The sequence below is a fragment of the Hyperolius riggenbachi genome, chromosome 5, assembly GCF_040937935.1.
Source record: "Hyperolius riggenbachi isolate aHypRig1 chromosome 5, aHypRig1.pri, whole genome shotgun sequence".
In the NCBI taxonomy this organism is placed as follows: Eukaryota; Metazoa; Chordata; class Amphibia; order Anura; family Hyperoliidae; genus Hyperolius; species Hyperolius riggenbachi.
In genome coordinates this window covers 256,809,210-256,829,209 of record NC_090650.1, presented here as the reverse complement: position 1 = coordinate 256,829,209, position 20,000 = coordinate 256,809,210, and the positions used below count along the sequence as shown (strand labels likewise).

General features: G+C 41.1%; 1 protein-coding gene across 1 annotated transcript in view; it reads left to right on the top strand.

The window, feature by feature from the left end:
- SLC22A23 (solute carrier family 22 member 23) overlaps nucleotides 1–20,000 on the top strand; it is a 211,116-nt gene that overhangs the window by 157,809 nt on the left and 33,307 nt on the right. The gene's annotated exons all lie outside the window — the stretch shown is intronic.

Sequence of the window (20,000 nt, the reverse complement as noted above, 5' to 3'; positions counted from 1 at the left end):
TGGAGCAGATTTGTAAAATCCAGGTTGGCAGTTATCCTCTCCGGTGTTAATTTACTCAGGGGACGGGTTTTGATTGTTTCTTTAGGGAGCTGCTTGATAGGGTGATGTTCAATAGTAGTTACTATCATAAATTGTTAATGCAGCAGTAAAGCAACATTACCAAATAGAGGCGTAGATAGATTTTTTTTGACAATGAGCACAGTAGCAGTTTGTGAACAAACATAATGTAGGAAAACTCTTTAGTGTGTAAAATTTTAGGTACAATATTGCAAATGTTTAAAGGACATCTATCAAAAACATTAGTATTTAAAAAATCTCTCTCTCTCTCTCTCTCTCTCTATCTATCTATCTATCTATTCTCTCTCTCTCTTTATCTATCTATCTATCTATCTATCTATCTATCTATCTATCTATCTATCTATCTATCTATCTATCTATATATATATATATATATACAGTAAACTGAATATGATAAAATTTGATTCAATAAAGAATAAATATTTAAAAAAAACAAGCAAACATTTGCTTGTTTTTTAAATGGTTTTATTATTCTTTATTGAATCATCAATATTGTGATTATTAATATACCTAATGTTGAATAAAGATTTTTGTTATACTTTTCCAAAATTTGCTGTGGGAGGTGCTATTCTTTAAGGGCTTTCTTTTTCTACCATATAATTACACACTTTTACTATATCCAGAGTCCGTATCCTTTAGGGGCCAAAAAACATTTACTATAACAGAAGTTTTATTATATCAATGTTTACTATACCAGGTAGTGCTCCCATAGACTTATAATGGAGATTGGCTTGGGACCTGGAGAGGTAGTTTAGTATACCCGAGTTTAATATAACGAGATTATACTGTACCAAAAAGAGGTTGTTTGCTGGGCTCTCCACTGTTCTACAATTGCCAATTCATATAGATAAAAAGCTTTACATAGCATAATACTGTATGAAAAAGTGCATGCAGTGCTCTGCCCAGTGATAAGTGACAGGTGCCAGTCTGTGTGTTACACTTCCTGGCCCTATCATGCAGCAGCTCACCAAAAAGTCGCCACCTCACAGACCAGGTGGATCTAGCATGTTTATAAACTTCTCTGAACCAACTAAGCCACGTCCACCAGTAGTCAGATTAAAAGGCTATCGCTTCCAATGTTTATTCCATCTCAAAAGAAAAAATAAGGCACCAATAGCATAATACAGTTAAAACATGTTTCTCCAGCCTGCTAATTAGAAATGCACTTACAGGATCCTGGAGTGTAAAGGCATATCTATAATAGTCAGAGCAGTGTCCACCCGGGCACTCTTAGGGGTAGCGTGGCATCCTGCAGACTGTCCCCCTCACCAGGGGAATCCCTTACACTTGCAAGTGTTTCTCTCCGGCCAGCTCATCCAGGTACTGACGTCACAACGTTCTGGCTTCATGTAACGATCGGTGTCAGCGCACAGAGAGAATCTGATTATTGGTGATCTGCAGTATCACCAAGTATACAGATCTATACCTGATTATGGATGATCTGCAGAATCACCAATAATACAGATATAGTACTAACCTCTGGACACCTCTAAATATATCTAGTGAGTGTTTGGTGTAACAGTATGACTTTGAGTAACCCACCTGAAGAGCAGGTGGCACTGGGCAGCACAGGAGGTACTGCTCTAGAGAGTAAGAAACCTGCCAGCAGCCTGAGACTCTCCCAGGGGGTGGAGTCAGGCTGAAGGTAGGAAGGACCAGAGAGTGAGTGACACCTAAAGGTGGATGTCACTGACTGATCTGGAGACTATCTCTTAGTGGAGAGAGATAGCTCTCGAGGTCGGGCAAGCCAGGTCGGCAACACACGGACAGACAAAGTACAGAGACAGAAGGCTGATTCGGTATCCCAAGACAGGCACGGTTTGGCAACGGAATATCAGATATGCGTGGTACCGAATCAGAAAGCAGAGGAATAGTCAGAAAAGCAACAGGTCATAACAAATATCAAACAATGCCTAGTCTTGGGTGTGAGGTCCGTGGTCTCTACACCCTGGAACTAGTCTGAAGTATAACAGAATGATAACACAAGTTCCCTAGTCTTGGGTGTGAGGTCCGTGGTCTCTACACCCGGGATCTAGTCTGAAGGATAACAGAATGATAACACAAGTTCCCTAGTCTGGGGTGTGAGGTCCATGGTCTCTACACCCTGGAACTAGTCTGAAGTATAACAGAATAATAACACAATAGTAATCTGGCTCAGTGTGAATTCCCAGGTCATCCTGGTTCAAACACACTGTTGGATCTGACTAAGGTCTGAGTGCTTCCACGTAGTGATCGCAACGGCAGACAATTTGAGAGTGGCCAGCAGTAACCATATATAGAGCAGTGCTCTCTGGCGCCACCCTAAGTGATCAACCAATGGTTACCCGCTCTAAAGTCAGCTGACCGGCCTGGTCAGGAGATCCCCCCCCCCCCCCCCCTTTGGCCATCATAAAAGTTCTGCCTTTCAGCGCGCGCGCGTGTATTCCTAAACCTATGTGAACTAACAGGCTCAGCCACACCAGATGCACGCTGCTGCGTGCACCCCGCCGCGCTGGACACGGAACCAGCCGCCTTGCTGTCAGTACATGCGGCGGCTTTTCCGCGTTCTGCCATGTTACCAGACGCACGCTTCCGCGTGCAGACCGCCGCGTTGGGCGCGGAATTAGCCGCCTTGCTGTCAGTACACGCGGCGGCTTTTCCGCGTTCTCTCACACTCCACCTTATACGTTTCATCCAATGGACTCATCAGTCTATGTTTAAAAAAAAATAAAACATTTTTTGATAAGCGTACCTGAAGTGACACGGGGGTTTGATTTGCTAAAAAGTGATAAATTGCTGTGGGAAGGCAAGGATAGGAGGGAACGTCGTGGCAAGCGTGCCTCTTCCTGTCTGAAAATCTGACTTTGGACAAAAGTCACATTTTTTTTTTCAAGGAGTTAGAATATGAAAGGAATGGACAAGGCACAGAGGCATTTTTTGATCTCAGGAAGAACATACCTCCTGTGTTTATCTTTGGTAGCTTTGCCTCAGCTCAGGTGTACTTGAATAATCTCATAAGTTTATTTTCAGGTCTTCTCCTTAGCATGTGGCGCTTTATGGAATTCTCCTTTTAGCACCCAGTAAACATGGTGATTCACAACATTTAGTGAAGTACTGTGTGACATTCTCCTATAAGCAGATAGTAAATGGCTGTGTCAGTGTGCAATGTAATTAATGAGTTGATAATTCAATCAAGCAGTTATGATCAGTAGACTGCACTGAGAATTTCTGAATGTGATTAGAGTAAGCCAGAAATGGCTGTTTTAAGTTCAGTACAAAGTATCATCTGTTATTGTCAATTTAACCAAAAATACCTGCCATGCCTAATCACCATTTTTATTCAGCCTCTCAGAATTGATTGAACCTAATTGAAAATCCTCTGTCATGGAATATCACATATACTTTCTGTATTTGATCAACATGATTGAATGCTACAAGCCTATCAAAGGCACTGATCTGTATGTCGCTGGATTTGTGATTCCATTATGCAGGTAACCTAGTCATGTGACAGCCCTTAACCCAGATGTCTTTCTCCAGGTGCCAAACTGTTGATGGAAAGTCGTGTGCTGATCACATGGGTAGTGGGGACACAGTTTACACCATCCGATCGCTTTCTGTTTCAAGGTCAATGGGCACTCCACCTCTGGCTCTGCTAAACCACATCACTTAATTATGTTTTGACAATACAGATTTCAGCCAAATGAAACAGTACAGTTATCCTACTTTTATAGACTGTAAATAAAATTCCATATAACAGGTACTCTTTCTTATTGGGCAATAAAAGTGATTGAAATAAGAAAAAGCCTAACAAATATTCCATGGAGTATATGGTAGGGAAAATATTTTTTTTTAGATATATGAATACCTGTACTCTGTTCAGACCTACAGATATTGACTCGAGATTATAAATCCAGTGACATTCAGCACAGTTTTTTTCTCCCTGTATACCTCACATAGTCTGGGGGTAGGATTGTTGCCAGGTATCAAATTGTGACCTGCATATTTTATATGGTACCGTACATATGCTATGTCCCCAGAGGTCAGTCTGTGAGGAGGATGCTCTGGGCTGCTATCATAGTGTACAAAGTGGAGACAAGCAGCGGTAGTAGCAGCATCCATGTACTGGACATAGAATTGGTCCAGCATTACAATAATCTGTAATAGCACAGTAAGTTATATCTGGCCTTAGTCAATTCCCCTTTTCTCTAAAATTTTGTCCTAGGAGATAATTTTTCATCTTCTTTCTAACCACCTGAGCGGTATGGACCACCGCAGGGGATCGCATAGCCCCAGATGGGTTTTTTCAATAAAAATTGTTTTAGATCACTTGGCTAGCTACATGTGTCCCTCGATCGCCGCCGGCACCCTCTGTTCCCCCCGATCGCCGCCCTTATACATACCTCCTCCCGGAAACCGAGATGGTACAGTCTCTCCAATAGCCTCCAGGCGTCGCTATGGGGAGGATCGGGACCGCGCATGACGTGTCATGTCCGATCATCGCCATAACGATGACAGAAGCTGTTCGGGGAAGTTGCGGTTCTCGCGGGATCGCGGCTAGGTAAATATAGCCAGCGGCGATCGGGGGGATCAGAGTGGTGCCGGGGGAATTGGGGTGGTTAAAATAACTTTACAACACTCTGTAATTGCAAACGTAACAAAAAGTAGGTGAAAAAGTACTGTGAGTTATTCTTGATTGCTGATGGCTGAAAAGGCATTTTATTGATAACGTGTGAAAATATCACCTAGGAGAAAACGTAGGAGAAAAAGTGAAATTAATAAGGGCCATCATGGCTAAATCACCTCATAGTCTTTGAAATGCATAGACACACCTTACTGCCCTGCCACTGGCTAAAATCTGGGTATATTGGCCTTTTTTTAGTAAACGCTACATCCTGAGTGAAACAATGCCAGAGGACAATGGAACAACACCAGAGGACAAGGTCCATAGGGAAGTGTCCTTAATCTAAATTACACAGTAGGCCATATATTATGTTCAGTAATCTCAGATGCAGAATAACTGGAACTAGATTGATATACAATTTTCAGCAGCACTGTAAATCAAGCCATGCTTTACTTTGTATCTCCAGCACACATACAGGCAGAAACATGAATGATTAAGTCTAGAACAGCATTGATAGACCCCATGTAGTTATGCAGTATCTCAGTAATCGCAGTGCCATCTACAGGCCAGAAGCATGGAAACAACATTTCTCCTCTTGTTACAAAAGCTTCTTTAAATGTAAAGTATGCAAATATTAATTTGTAACACAAAGCAATCCTATGCAAACTAACTACAGATCACATAGTGCTTTGTTTACACAGGTGGTCTTCTGACTCTTATAGCCCATACTCACGGGCAACATTTCTGGCCTGTCGCTAGCACACGGGAGCGTGTGCGCGACAGCCCGGCGACAGCTCGTCGCCAGGTCCCTCCGCATACACATGGCGGAGGGACCTGGCAACTGACGCGAAGGAAGCTGTCGCTGATGTTCCTCCCCCCGCCGGAAGCTCAGGGTATTCCCTGCTGGTTGCTGTCGCTAGTCCGCATACTCACGCGGACTAGCGACAGTTGCAGCGGAGTTGACCGCGCCAATCGCCTGGTGACAGCAGCGACAAGCGACGGTTCGGGGTGCGCGCCCGTGTTGCGCCTCATACTCACGGGCGACCTGTTTTGCGGCGACAATTGTAGCCCGTGAGTATGGGCCATTAGGCCCAGTGCACACCAAAAACCTCTAGCAGATCTGCAAAACACTAGAGGTTTTTGAAGCAGATTTCTGAGCGATTCAATGCATGTTTAGAGAGGTTTTCTAAACATACCTAGCGTTTGGAGCGTTTTTGTGTAGCAGATTACAAATATTGTTACAGTAAAGCTGTTACTGAACAGCTTCTGTAACAAAAACGCCTGGAAAACCCCTCTGATCTAGTGTTTTTCAGAGCGGTTTTCCACTTTCCTATACTTTAACATTGAGGCAGAAATGCCTCAGAAATCCAAAAAATGCTGCAGCCCCCGAGTTTGCATTTTTGGAAAAAACAAACCGTTTTGGTGTGCACCATCCCATTCACTTTCATTAGCCAAGCGGTATTCCCCCTGCAAGCGTTTTAAAAAACTCTCCAGAACCGCTCTGGAGTGCACCAGCCCTTAAGTAGATATGGTCAGTTCTGTTTCCGGTTCTCCAACTTGGTAATCATCAGTCTCAATATGACCATGTCCATTATTACAAAACCGCTCATGAAAACAGCTTAGAAAACTGCTTTGCACAAAAACGAATCACCCGCCCAAGCGCCTGGAATAAAAAAAAAGCGTAAAAAAAGTCCAACGCTAACGGCCACGCAAACGGAACACAATGTGAACAAGGCCTAAGGGTAGAAGACTAGTTCTTTCCTGTCCTGCTTTCTGCGTGTATTGGATAAAAAGCAAAGCATGGATGTTTTACAGAACTGCAATAACTTGTCAATAAACCTAGTTCCACTCGGATCAGTGATTACAGAACATAATACCATATACAAATCAACATGTCACAGTGCACACCTCATCCTAGTCACATATCCAGTCTAATGCAAATTCATGGCTTATAAAGGAGTTAAATCTATGAAAATAAAAATGTCTATTGATGAAAATAAAAATGTTGAGCTTCAGAAATGTATTTGCTGGAATAAATTTGATTATTGTGAGCTATTTTATTATTGCCCCTGCTCAGTTCACCCTACTTTATGCTTTGTAAAGGCGGATGTTGCTCCTCTGTAATGGATTACTGTACTTTGACCGAGATGCTACAGTTGATAAATATTTCCAAAGGGAACATCTGAATAAAAATGCTATTTGCAGCAGCAGAAGACTCATATGGTTTACACTTCAGCTACAGGACATGTGAATATACCATAAACAAAATGCAAAAGGAAGGATGCAGTATTGTTCCTGTATCCTATGACGACCAGCCCCATCTAATGAATGATCTCTTTATGCCACTTCATGGAGCTATAGAAATGTGCAGCAAATGTTTGGGAGGGAAGGGAAGATTTCCTGGCTTGCAGGATGAGGCTGTGTCATAGATCTGTGATTTACGATGTGCCATGTTCCAGGAAGTCCTTTCTGGGCTTCAAAGATATTAATTACGAGTGTCGCATTGCTGGATGGAAGGAAGGAAAGAAAGACTGACCAAAGCAGATTCCTAAGGACAATTTCATGTTCCATTTTCCCTGTCCAGTTCAAAGCCAGGCCTTTCACTGTGTACATTGCAGTGTCCCATTTCTATTTAATTTGAGTCTTCCTTTGCAGTGTGTCACCCTATTGATCATCAGAACTTTGAAGCTGATTAATGATGTCTTTTGTTAGAACAAAGACCTAAACATGCACAAAAGCTTAAGTATCCTGAAAATGTATAGTTTACTTTAGTGGTATGGCATTCATGTGCATTTTGCAAATATCCAGCACATAAAAAGCACAGGATATTAAAGTAACAGGTTTTTTTTTAATGTATCTTTCTTTTTTACAATTTTTATTAGTTTTGGTTCTGGAAATTTAAAGGGGTTGTTTCAGCTGCATGATCTAATATTCAAGTTCACCTTAAAACCTTTGCAACCAGAGTCTTCTGTCAAGCAACATCTACCCTATGGAACTCCTTACCCCATTCACTCAGGATGGGTCCAACCCTAGAAATGTTTAAATCCAGATAAAATTCACCTGTTCAGTGTACAATTTAAGGTCTGTTATTATATTCTCTGTGACAATATCACAGGAAGGTGGAAATGCACTGTTCCTGACAAAAAGAGTAGCCAGTACATATTATACTATATATTTAGTGGCAATTTTAATAAAGTTAAAATAATAAAGATACTGTAACTAAACATGCCTTTTAATATGCACAAGAGTAGTGATAGTCAAGTAGATGCAAATAACTTTGAGTTGATGCAAATGTATGCAAATGTATGCAAATGTATGCAGCTTGAAAATTAACCACATTTTACCTCAGTAGAATTTGATTGGTTCATTTCCAAACTGCATAAATTTGCATAAAATGTGCATACATTTGCATCAACTCAAGGTTATTTGCATCTACCTGACCATCACTACACACAAGTAATGTTAGATTGAAGGAGCGAGCTGGTGCTAGTGTGCTTGAGGTGACTCTTTAGCTCCAGATGAGTAGGGACTAACGCTGCGTGTTTTTGAGACACTACAAGTCATTTTATGAATAAATCATTTGTTAAATATTGTTAGACTGTCAAAATGCCTCTTTTAACATTGGAGAGCGATGCCGCTGCTGCCAGGCAGCCATCTTCTTTTCGTTTAGCACTTCTGAACAGACATTCCTCCAGCCAACTCATTGAATGCCCCAGGAAGGAGGCTTGACAGCTCAGTTAATCCACTTCTGTAAAGCTCAATGAATCCAGCTATAAGAGTAGGCATGACTACTAGGAAGGGGGCATGACAGCTCAATGAATCCAGCTATAAGAGTAGGCATGACTGCTAGGAAGGGGGCATGACAGCTCAATGAATCCAGCTATAAGAGTAGGCATGGCAGCTAGGAAGGGGGCATGACAGCTCAATGAATCCAGCTATAAGAGTAGGCATGGCAGCTAGGAAGGGGTCATGACTGCTTAATGAATCTAGCTACAACTGGAGGCATGGCAGCTAGGAAGGGGGCATGACAGCTCAATTAATCCAGCTACAACTGGAGGCATGGCAGCTAGGAAGGGGGCATGACAGCTCAATTAATCCAGCTACAACTGGAGGCATGGCAGCTAGGAAGGGGGCATGACAGCTTAATGAATCTAGCTACAACTGGAGGCATGGCAGCTAGAAAGGAGGTGTGACATCTAGGAGGGGGGCATGACCGGTCAATTAATCCAACCGATCATAATAGATGTATTTCTTTAAATGTTACTGAATGCCCAGTGATAGTCTTACAACATTAATATAATGGTTTATGCATAAAATGACTTGTAGTGTCTTAAAAACATGCAGCATTAGTCCCTGCTCATCTGGAGCTAATGGGTCACCCCATGCACACTATCTCCAGAAAGCTTGCATTGCTGCTTTTCTAAAATTCACTGTTCTCAAAAAGCCCTATTAAGTATTTAATGTTGTTTTGTATGTTGGTATGCTTTGATCATGGCTGTCCATATGTTCTCAGGCATGTACAGTTGATATGGAATGTTTTCTGGCAGAGGTCACCAGGGAATTTCCACCTGTTGGTCCTGTATCTTGCAATGGCCATAAAAACCCTTTATCCTTCTCTGAAACCTCAAGCTTTATTGATCCACTTAATGACTTTATAACTTAAGTCTTTCATAATAAACATCCTATTTGCATTTACTGCTTATTCATCTTGTATTTTGCAATTCAGTACAGTCAATGATATGAGTTGGTGTACAGTAGCGATGAACAGAAGATTCTCCTATCATCCAAATCTCCAGACTCTGGAATAGAAAAAAATGTGGCAAATAAGACTCAGTCTGTATGCATGTTGGATTAGTGTGGCTCTGTAATATTAACAAGCGGACACATCCATGCATTCCAGCGGTTCTGGAGGTGTGGTTTGCTTACAGGGACAACGAAAAGATGATTTGCATATTCAACAGTGATGCACTGTGGGACACCTCAGAGCTCGCTCCAACCTGAGTTATTGCAAATACTTTCTGTTTTAAGAAGGAAAATGTTTTGCACAGCATTTTAGTAGGGAGGCTCCTTGATCCCTTTTAGCCTCTTACACACTACTAGGAGTTCTGGTTCACCATGAGCTTGCTGGGTAATCTGTAAATATTGGAGAGTAAAGATACTTGAGTGGTTGTTCGGAGATGAGTCTGTAAAGCAGCATCACTATCCCAAAAGGCTAGCTACGCTTTCTGCTGCTATGGAGGAGATCGAAGAGCTGACAGAGCTATGCATGGCATAGCAGCACAGAGTGGGCGGGGTAAATAGGAGAACAAATCCCTCAATCTGTGCTTGGCCGAGTTGGTCCACCAGGCAGATATCACTGCCCAAGGCACCAAGGGGATCAGGTGCTACTGTACACATGCTAGATTCTCCACAGAGGCAGCCGCGACAGGCTGGGAACCATCTAGCATGTGTACAAGGCTTACACTGACAGCTGATTAATCGGCTAGCAGCCAGCGGCTTTCATTAGCTTGATTTTGTTTTTTCTGCTGAGATTTATATGTTGTATGGGAAACTCATCTGCTCAACACGAACGTACAATAAACGCTTAATAGATATGCAAAAATATTCTCACTGTATATTTTACTTTTTATAGACCCCATATTGTCACAGCATTTACAGATATGTTCATATAAAGGTTACCAATTTTACAAACTGTCAAAATCCTCCCAAATGTACAAGGCCTGTTGCCTTAGTGTTATTCCTTTACAGCCATGGCTAGTTCTGTCATCATTTTTGTTTGATGATATCCCACATCAACACTTTCGATCTGTAATTACAGATTCTCACTTCCATTATATAGTTTTGCCGCCAATCATATTTTGTGCATTTTAGAGGCCTATATACGTTGCCATTTTTATAAGAAAAACAAAATACAGTGGAATTGAAGGTTTCTGAGGAAAGAAAGTGATTTGCCCCTGCACAGCTGTATGTTGCTGTATTTTCACAAAATCTAGCAGGATTAAACACCATACCAAAATTCAGAGATTAGGGGGTTTAAATGGAGCAAGTGTAAACCTTCAGTGTTCAAAATAGCATCACATTTATTTCATCACATAGAAGTCCATATTATTGTGCAACTTTCTTTTGATGTCATATAATATGAAGAGTAACATGTAACTCGATAAGCTACAGGCATGTTTCATGGCTAAAGGCTTCATTTTCAGAGGCACTCAAATAGAAACATATAATCTGCAGAATGAACATTCACATACAGGTGAAGTTACAAAAGCATAATGTGAATCAGGACTCCCTACCTACTGGAGGTATGTTTCTGTAACCTCGCATATGTATCTATATTTATTTGTATGCCTCTGAAGAAGTAGCCTTTAGCCATGCAACGCATGTCCTTACTAGGGCACGGTTTCTGAGCACTCCTTCCCTTATGCATCCTATGCCTACCATATAGCCTGGTACTGGCTGAGAAATCACTGCAGTTTGTCAAAAAGGTGTGTTTTATGCTTTTGTGTTATAGTGCCTGAACCCTGGGCCTGGCATATCGCTTCTAATGACCCAGTATTATACTGTCAATACTGAACTACAGTAGAATCTCCTTATAGTAAACTCTGATACAGTACATTTCTGGACATAGTAAACTCAGTCCTCGAGTCCCAGCAACTGAAATTGTATAAATATACAATATATGACCAATTCTGATATGGTAAGCATCGGATATAGTAAACTACTTTTCCTGGTCCCTTGGAGATTACTATGAGAGGATTCTACTGTAGTACTCTATCCACTACTCTACTTGTAAACATCAGTCCTGCAGCAGGTAGTAATTGTGACTGGGTGAGCAGTGCTGGGAGTACATATTATTCCTGCAGAGTGCCAGTGTAGATGGAACACACAGGCACAGTTCTTCACACCAGTGTAAATGAATTGAGACGTTTCACATTTATTGTTATGGCTTTAATGAAAGGCCAGATGAACAGCTCGCTTACTTGGTGTTCACATGGTGTCTGCCCTGGCAGGGTTTCTCTGCCTGGTTTGAATGGTGCATTCAGATTTACCATGGTTTCCCAGGCTTCTAAACTGTGCTGTATCCTTTGTAATATAAAGAAATAACAGGGCTATACTCAGCAACTAGAAGCATCTCTGCATTCCTCTCTTCATCCATCCTGGTTAGTTTGCAAAATATTAAATGACAAGCCCTGGCAATGAGTATGCACTAAATTTATTCATAAGACCTGTTTATCACTTTTGACAGGATGTACCTTTTAAAGACAGTTACAGTAAACTGGTAAAGGCTAGATGGCTGCCAATACGTCATATTTACCATTTTGTGCAAAATAAGCCTCATCTGACAGATAAATAGCAGCACACAAAAAAACTGTTCTTTCAGTGGTTACATAAGGGAGACTGTGAAATGCTTTTTACCACATAAAGTACAGTGAGGCTACTTCCCCATATGTCCATTGTGTCGCAGCACAACGCATTGCAATGATATTCCTATATGGCAGCCTCTCTATCCCTCTCAGTTTAGGTTTGCTTTAATGCCTAATGTGGAATGAGTATGCAGTTCATGTGTTGAATTGGAAAATTTGGATGCCACCCAGACGCTCATATTAAAACAAGATGTTACCAGGTGCAGCCGAACACTTAGGTGCCCGGAAAAAAATATTGGCTGTAGAATTCCTTTAGTATGTAGTGGAAATTTGCTGGAATGATGGCGGGAGTTCTGGGAGCAGTAGTTCACCATGGTTTGCCTACACTGTAGCCAAACTTTGGCCTTTTTAATCACTGGCCTGGTTTGGCTGATTCATTAGGGGGCTTACTGTTAGGTGTAAGTGGGGGGTGGTTAGTGCTAGGAGTAGGCGGGGTAGTTAGTATTAGAAGTACGTAGAAAGTGGTTAATGTTACAAATAGGTGGGTTGTGGTTAGTGCTAAGAGTAGGTGGGGGTGATTAGTGCTTGGAGTAGGCAGGGGGTAGTTAGTATTAGAAGTAAGTGGGAAGTGGTTAATGTTAGAAATAGGTGGGGGGTGGCTAGTGCTTGGAGTAGGAAGAGGTGGTTAGTGCTAGGAGTAGGCGGGGGTGGTTAGCGTTAGAAGTACATGGAAAGTGGTCAATGTTAGAAATCGGTGGGGGTGGTTAGTGCTAGGAGTAGGTGGGGGTGGTTAGTGCTAGGAGTGGGTTGGGGTGGTTAGTGTTAGAAATAGTTGGAGATTGGTTAGTGTTATAAATAGCTGGAGGGTGGTTAGAGGTAGGAGTAGGTGAAGGATGGTTAGAGCTAGGAGTAGGTGTAGGTTGGTTAGGCATAGATGGGGAGGGTTCATGTGAGAATTACAGTACAGAGGGTGATAGTATAATATCTGTATAATTAATGATATTCTACTGCGTGTAGTAGAATATCTGTAAAGTTACCCCAGTGTTCTCCCCAGGCTCTTTTAGCCGGGTGCTCCACCCGGCTAGATTTGGTGACCACCCGGCTGTCATCGGCTCACCTCCTCCTATGCTGTAAGCAGAGTTGCCCTGCATTTTCATCTTGCCCCACCCGGCTGCTTTTTCATGCCACCCGGCTACTATTTCATGCCACCGGCTGGAAAAAATTCTGGGGAGAACACGGATTACCCATATTCTGCAATCACAATATAATGCCCGTTATCTCTTGCGCAAATTTGCACAAATGTGTGACATGCACTCTCCCTACACTGACTGCATGATTATAGGATTATAGCACGTGTGTAACTCGGAATCTATTGAGTCCAGGAGATCAAAATGTAAGCCAGGAACTTGCTATTGTTTTTAGAATGATGACTATAATGGCAACTCTCCTGATGTATCATGTCCACTTAAGTTATGATGTGAATGAAAGTGAGAATGGATAGCTTTTCAAGTTACCACAACACTGGCTCTCCTCGAGTTATATTTCAAAGGAAATGATACATGCGATCAAAGACTCGGTTTAAAGACAAACAATAATGGCATTTTGCAGTTTCCTCTCTAGTGAATTTGATAAGCCCTTGAAAGCTGCCATATTGTGAAAAGCATCCTCAGTTTATCTGCAGCCACTTGCACTGACCCATGCAAATCACTTTGACAATGAAGGCGCTGTATTTATCTTGGGCATGGAGCAGGTGCCTAGTGCAGACATGAGCAGGGGGAAGCAGCTTTTCTTGGTACAAGATGACAGAGGCACAGCAAGACGTGTTAAGCTTGACATCCAGAATTTCCTTAAATGAACCTATAAAAAAAGGCTCTTGGAAATACATGATACAGCTCTGATGAGCTGCCCTTGCTGAGACATTTGTCCTAATTTAGCCAGGCGAATGTTCCACATGCTCCCTCATGCTTTTCTATTATTCTTTCTCTAAAGGAAAGTAAATATTGTTCCCTTTGATATGTATTTTGCTTCAGTTGCATAACACAAAGGCACTGCGAATGGCGTAGGCATGAATTAGTCGTGAGGAAGTGAATGTTATTTAGTGACGTTGGAAAAGTGGAAAGTTTGTTGCAGGTGTACAACATATGTCTAGGTAAATAATTCAGAGTGTGACCTGTGTTAGGGACAATAGTTCACAAGCTGCAGTGGGTGTGGTAGAGGTAAGATTGTTGAACAGGTTTGTGTCAAGTGGATGCCTGCCGCAAATCCCTCATGTTAGAGTAACTGTCGGGCATAAAATCAAAAATCAATTCTTTATTTTTATCTGGTAAACAAGTAATAAGGATGCTAATCAGGCAATCCAAAAGTTAAAATCACTATTACTTTTCTTGTTTATAAAGTATCATTCCCCAGTTTACATGACTCTTATTTGGTACACAGAAAATTTGGTACACAAAAGAGAAGTTGCAGGGCATGCTGGGTTGTCTTATTTTGCTTCTCTACTTTCCCTCAGACTTAACTAGTGCAGCCTGATTGGCTGAAGCCTCTTTCCCTCCTGTTTTCCCCTCCCTCACCTCTGTTCCTCTCTGATTGGCCAAAATTTCTCAGGCTGAAACAATGCACTTTCTATAGTGAAGGGCGGGCAAATCAGGCAGAGGAGACTAAGGGCGGATATTACATCAGGACTGGCTTCAAAATAGCCACAGTAAATATGGAAACTGTCTAGAATAGGATTTTCTACTTTTCCTTTATCAAATTCACAGGAATCATAACGTGGGCAGTTCAATACATATATTATGTAAGTAGAGCAAGTATTTATCTACTTATATATTTGTTTTTTTATCCTAAGATAGTATGGCTGACAGCTCCTCTTTAAACAGATCAATCCGCTTCACTTATAAATGTGGGATCCCTGACTTGACAATCATTTACCACTTAACTCCAGCAAAAGGTTTTTCCACAATTTTGGATAGTGCTGAAGAAGAATGGAACCACTTTGGTTATGGTGGGGAATTTCCCTCCTCTTCTGCCCTGACAGGAATTGAGCTATACGGTATATCCACAACAAAGACAACAGTGTAAGAAAATCCTTTTGTATAATGAGATAGCTCTTCTGTAAATATTTTATTGGTGAAACCACAAATTCTGTTACTTGGACCACAAGGATTCATATTGAAGCCCAACTCCGCCCAAAACATTTATTTTAGTTTTGGATAATGTGAAATATGCCTAGAAACACCTTTGACTGGTTTCTGCCATCCATGCTCCTGTTGGGGAAAATGTCTTCTCTTTCTGCCCACAGGACATTATTATTGTTATTATTATTATTATTATTTAGTACTTATATGGTAGGGCAGCACGGTGGCGTAGTGGTTAGCGCTCTCGCCTTGCAGCGCTGGGTCCCCGGTTCGTATCCCAGCCAGGGCACTATCTGCAAAGAGTTTGTATGTTCTCTCCGTGTCTGTGTGGGTTTCCTCCGGGCACTACGGTTTCCTCCCACATTCCAAAAACCTATGGATAAGTTAATTGGCTCCCCCTAAAAAATCGGCCCTAGACTACAGTACTTACACTACATAATATAGACATATGGCAACGGTAGGGACTAGATTGTGAGCTCCTTTGAGGGACAGTTAGTGACAAGACAATATATATATATATACACTGTACAGCGCTGCGTAATATGTCGGCGCTATATAAATACGAAATAATAATAATATGTTGCCGTCATTTTCCGCAGCGCTCTACAGAGTATATTGTCATGTCACTTAACTGTCCCTCAGAGTGGCTCACAATCTAACCCCTACCATAGTCCTATGTCTATATCATGTACTGTATGTATGGTAATTTAGGGGAAAGCCAATTCACTTTTCTGAATATTTTTGGGATGACCTGAGACAACATTGTAAAATTGTTTTGGGGAAGGGGTTGAACCTCTGTCAGGTTCTTCCTCTTGTCACGCACTTGTATTGTGACACCAGGGCCTCAGTATGAACCCTCGGTGTTACACAGACAGAAAATTAGATGTTGGGCTGTTTGGAGCTGAGCTGTTTGGAGTGCAGTTCTAGTCATGAAATCAGAATTACCTGTCTGAAATCTAATACAGTAGCTAATTATTATAAAACAGTTAGAGCCTGCTGTAATAGATCACAGATCATTATGTATATGGTGATCTTTAACAGATCCCAGATCATTGTATAACTAATCTGTCCTGTATCAGGCAAACCTTCTTTTCTGTTTGACTAGAACAGGTCAGGGTAGCAACCTTCATATCCCTAGAAATTGTTGGGCAAGGAAAGGATCCGCACACTTCAAATGAGTTTGTAAAAGCCGGATGTCTTTATTGCAAAAATCCACCCTTAAGACATACACAGCCACAGGATCAAACTGACGCATGTCGGGCTCAAGGTGTGCCCTTAGTCATAGTTTGACTTAGTCAACTAAGAGTAAGGGCACGCTTTGAGCCCGAAACACGGAAGTTTGATCCTGTGGATGTGTATGTCTTGTGTGTGGATTTTTGCAATAAAGACAACCCGCTTTTACGAACTCATCTGAGGTGTGCAGATCCCTTCTGTTGAACTTGCTGTTCATGATGGCCTAGCTTACCAGATCCTTCACCAGTGACTACACCTGAGGGAGTTTTAGAGCATTTGGATTCCTGTTTTTTGACCCTAGAAATTGTTGTTGTGTGTTTATTTTTGTTTACTTGAAATGCTAGTGGAGGAAAGATTGCCGCACCATTGGGGGAGACAAATAACTCTCTGAAACTGACAATTTGAGCTTTTAAGTGCCCATTGACAGTACAATATTTGTGGTATGATTCTATGGATGATTGGAATGCAGAAATCTGTTGGTCGGAATGTTGGATTTTACAGATGTGTCTGAACAGAAAAAGTGCCTTAATTGACCTGTTTATGGGAACAATTTGATAAATACCTTCTAATTACTTCTACGATCCTGCAAATCTGATCGAATGATCGCATCTGAGGAAAATATTTTACTGTTAATGGGAACCTTTAGTGACATGTCTGAAGGGAGGGGGAGGAAAGATAAAGTGGGCAAAACTCTGGGAAACTGTTCCCACGTTTAAATCTCTAAAGGGTTCCAGGGACTGGAAGTGAAGGAAAACATTCCCAGTTCAGACACAATGTGTCATCAGTTTTACCCCTTCTCTACTCAGGACTAAAAGGCTTTGACTGGAATTGGGGTTTAAATAAGGCATTCTCACTAGTCATCGTGTTGGGATAAAAGCCCAGCACCATAGTGTCTATATTGGATTAATTCAAGTGTATGTAACACTTTATGGTTAATTGTGGTTTGTTAAATGATGAATGAACAGCTGGTTATTTAAGTTTATTTTGTTCAAATAAGGAATAGGGTAGAGAGAGTGATGTTTCTCCTATATTTTAATGCACCTGATGGGATGTCCCCAAAGAGAGACATGACTGCAATTGTGCTGTAGTAAGTTACCTTTAATGCTTCCATGTTTTAAAGTGACACTGAAGCGGAAAAAAAACTCATGATATAATGAATTGGTTGTGTAGTACGGATAATTAATAGAACATTAGTAGAAAAGAAAATAGTGTTATTTTCAGATATATAGCTTTTTTTTATAACTTTGCATCATTCTCTAATAATTGCAGTTTCCACAATATACTCAGCATTTTAAATGATTTCACAGAGCAGGCTACTGGCCCTTTGAACTTTTCTCTGCAGAAAAACCATAAACAAAGCAGAAACAATGAGAGACAGTTGAGATAAGTGCCTCAAAAGACAGTGCTGTCCACAACTTTATAAAGTTGCAGAGCTCACAGATGCTCTTTTGCAAAGATAACAACTGAAGTTTCTTAACTCTTCCTTTACTGGAAACAATATAAGACTCATATCTGTGCTAATAATATTTTATTTCTTAGCAAGTACTACACATACAAATCATTCTATCTTAAGTTTATTTTCACTTCATATTCCCTTCAACAGGCAGTGGCAAGGAACTGGTCCAGTCTCTGCAAAGTACAATGATTTCGTAAGGGTTAATGTAATAGGGAATATTTTGTCTATTTTGCTTGGATAAATAATTCCTCCTCAGACTAAATACCAGTATATGGTAGAGAAGCCAGACAGCTGCTAGTCTCTCCTGCTGTGAAGTCTACTGCTTGCTCTGCTGCAGTGCTTGAACTGTTCTAGGCACATTTGCCCCTCTATAGCTGTTTGATCAGAGATCTACATGAAAGCGGGCCTCCATTCCCCAGAGATACATTTCATGAAACAAACACATCTGAGGGCCCAGTTCAGCTATATCTTAAAGGGTTTTAAAATAGCAGGCAGTTTAGTGCAGGCTTTCCATTTTACTGCAGTGAGCAAGGAGTGAGCCTTGCAGAATAATGTGCTCTGTTACGTAGCCGGTTACTGTGTGATTCTGGCACTCTTAGGCTTTGATGCAAATTATTCATTGATTGCAATTGGAAATGATGTATATGATTGTCATTTACAACCGTAATGTCGTATTAAAGTTTCATCGCGCATTTAATTTTCCAGTAAAAATCACGCAGGGACATCTTCTGACTGCTGATTCTTGATATTTTTTTTTGAAATGTAACTGTTATTTACAATAAGGATAATTAATTATGCAATTCGGGGTATTGTTTTATTAAACATTTATGGAGTTACTGATCAAAAGCCTATTCCTTTAAGTTTTAATGTGCCATAAAGTATTTTGGGTACGCTGCTCTGAGTGGGAAGAAGCCGCTTTCTGAGCATTTCTTCTCAATGCATTTTATTGACAGATTTGCTTTAGCAAGGTTTCTATATCTGTAGGGATCACTTCATAAAGTGATTGGCATAGGCGTGTATAGACAGGTTTGTGCTGTAGACAGAATCCGGTACGTTCAGCACGTCCGCTACAGTTATAGGCGGTGTGATGCCTTAGGATAAAGCGGAGTTAGCAGCCTGCATGGAAAAGTAATAAGCTTATACACACTACGTGTTCTTAAAGGGAATCGTGCGCCACTTTTTTTCTGCAACTTGTCCTGGTTTGTAATAGCTGTAGGCGCTGCCATGCCCCCCCCCCCCTTCTAGCTGCCCATTATTTACCCAGGGGAAGGTGTCAAGATAGCAACTGTTGCTTCTCTAAACTCTTTGGATAATGAAAGTTTGATTTGCTCTCTGCTAATGTGTGCAATAAAATAATTACATCAGTCATTATCTGCTGAAATTTCTGCGGTCAGGCAGGTGTTGAAAGTAGGGTAATCAATTGAAGTTTTTTTTTATTAATGGGCCACATTGTTGGCATGCATTTTTAACGTGCTATTGAGATGTCCTTGGGTCCTAAAAATGGTGCTTGGTTCATTTTAACAGTAGTTAGAGTCAGAATAAACCTCAAATCTATTGAAAATCTACTTCAAAATGACATCCATATCTATATAAAATGCCATTAAAGCTAATGTGTTAGAGGTGAAATGGGGGGGGGGGGGGGGGGGGGTATGGCATTCATCACACAGATTTTATACTTGATGCAACAGTTCAGAGAAATTCCCTTTGGAAAAGTCAGTTGTGTGACCCAGTTTCCTCCAACAGACACGGTGCTGGCAGCAGAGTGGGTGGGTGTTCCCTGCATGAGAGCAGCTGTCATTCTATTTCCTACCTGTGCAGCTGGAATAGCTACTCTGTGTTCAGCACTGCAGATCAGCATAGTCTTATGAAACTCAAAGTACGACATTAAAACACAGTGATGAGATAGATCGATCAATAGATAGATATGTGTGTGGCCAGCCAGCTATTATAGATGTATTTATTGGAAAAAGTACTGAAATGCAAGAGTGCTCTGTGCACTGCTAATTAATGCAAATGTACTATATTCAATAAAAAAAATGGGAGCTGAGTTTTAAATACAATGTATATGCTACTGTGAGCTAGGAAGAATGATCACTGCTTTACTAACACATTTCTTGATATATACTTCGTTAGAA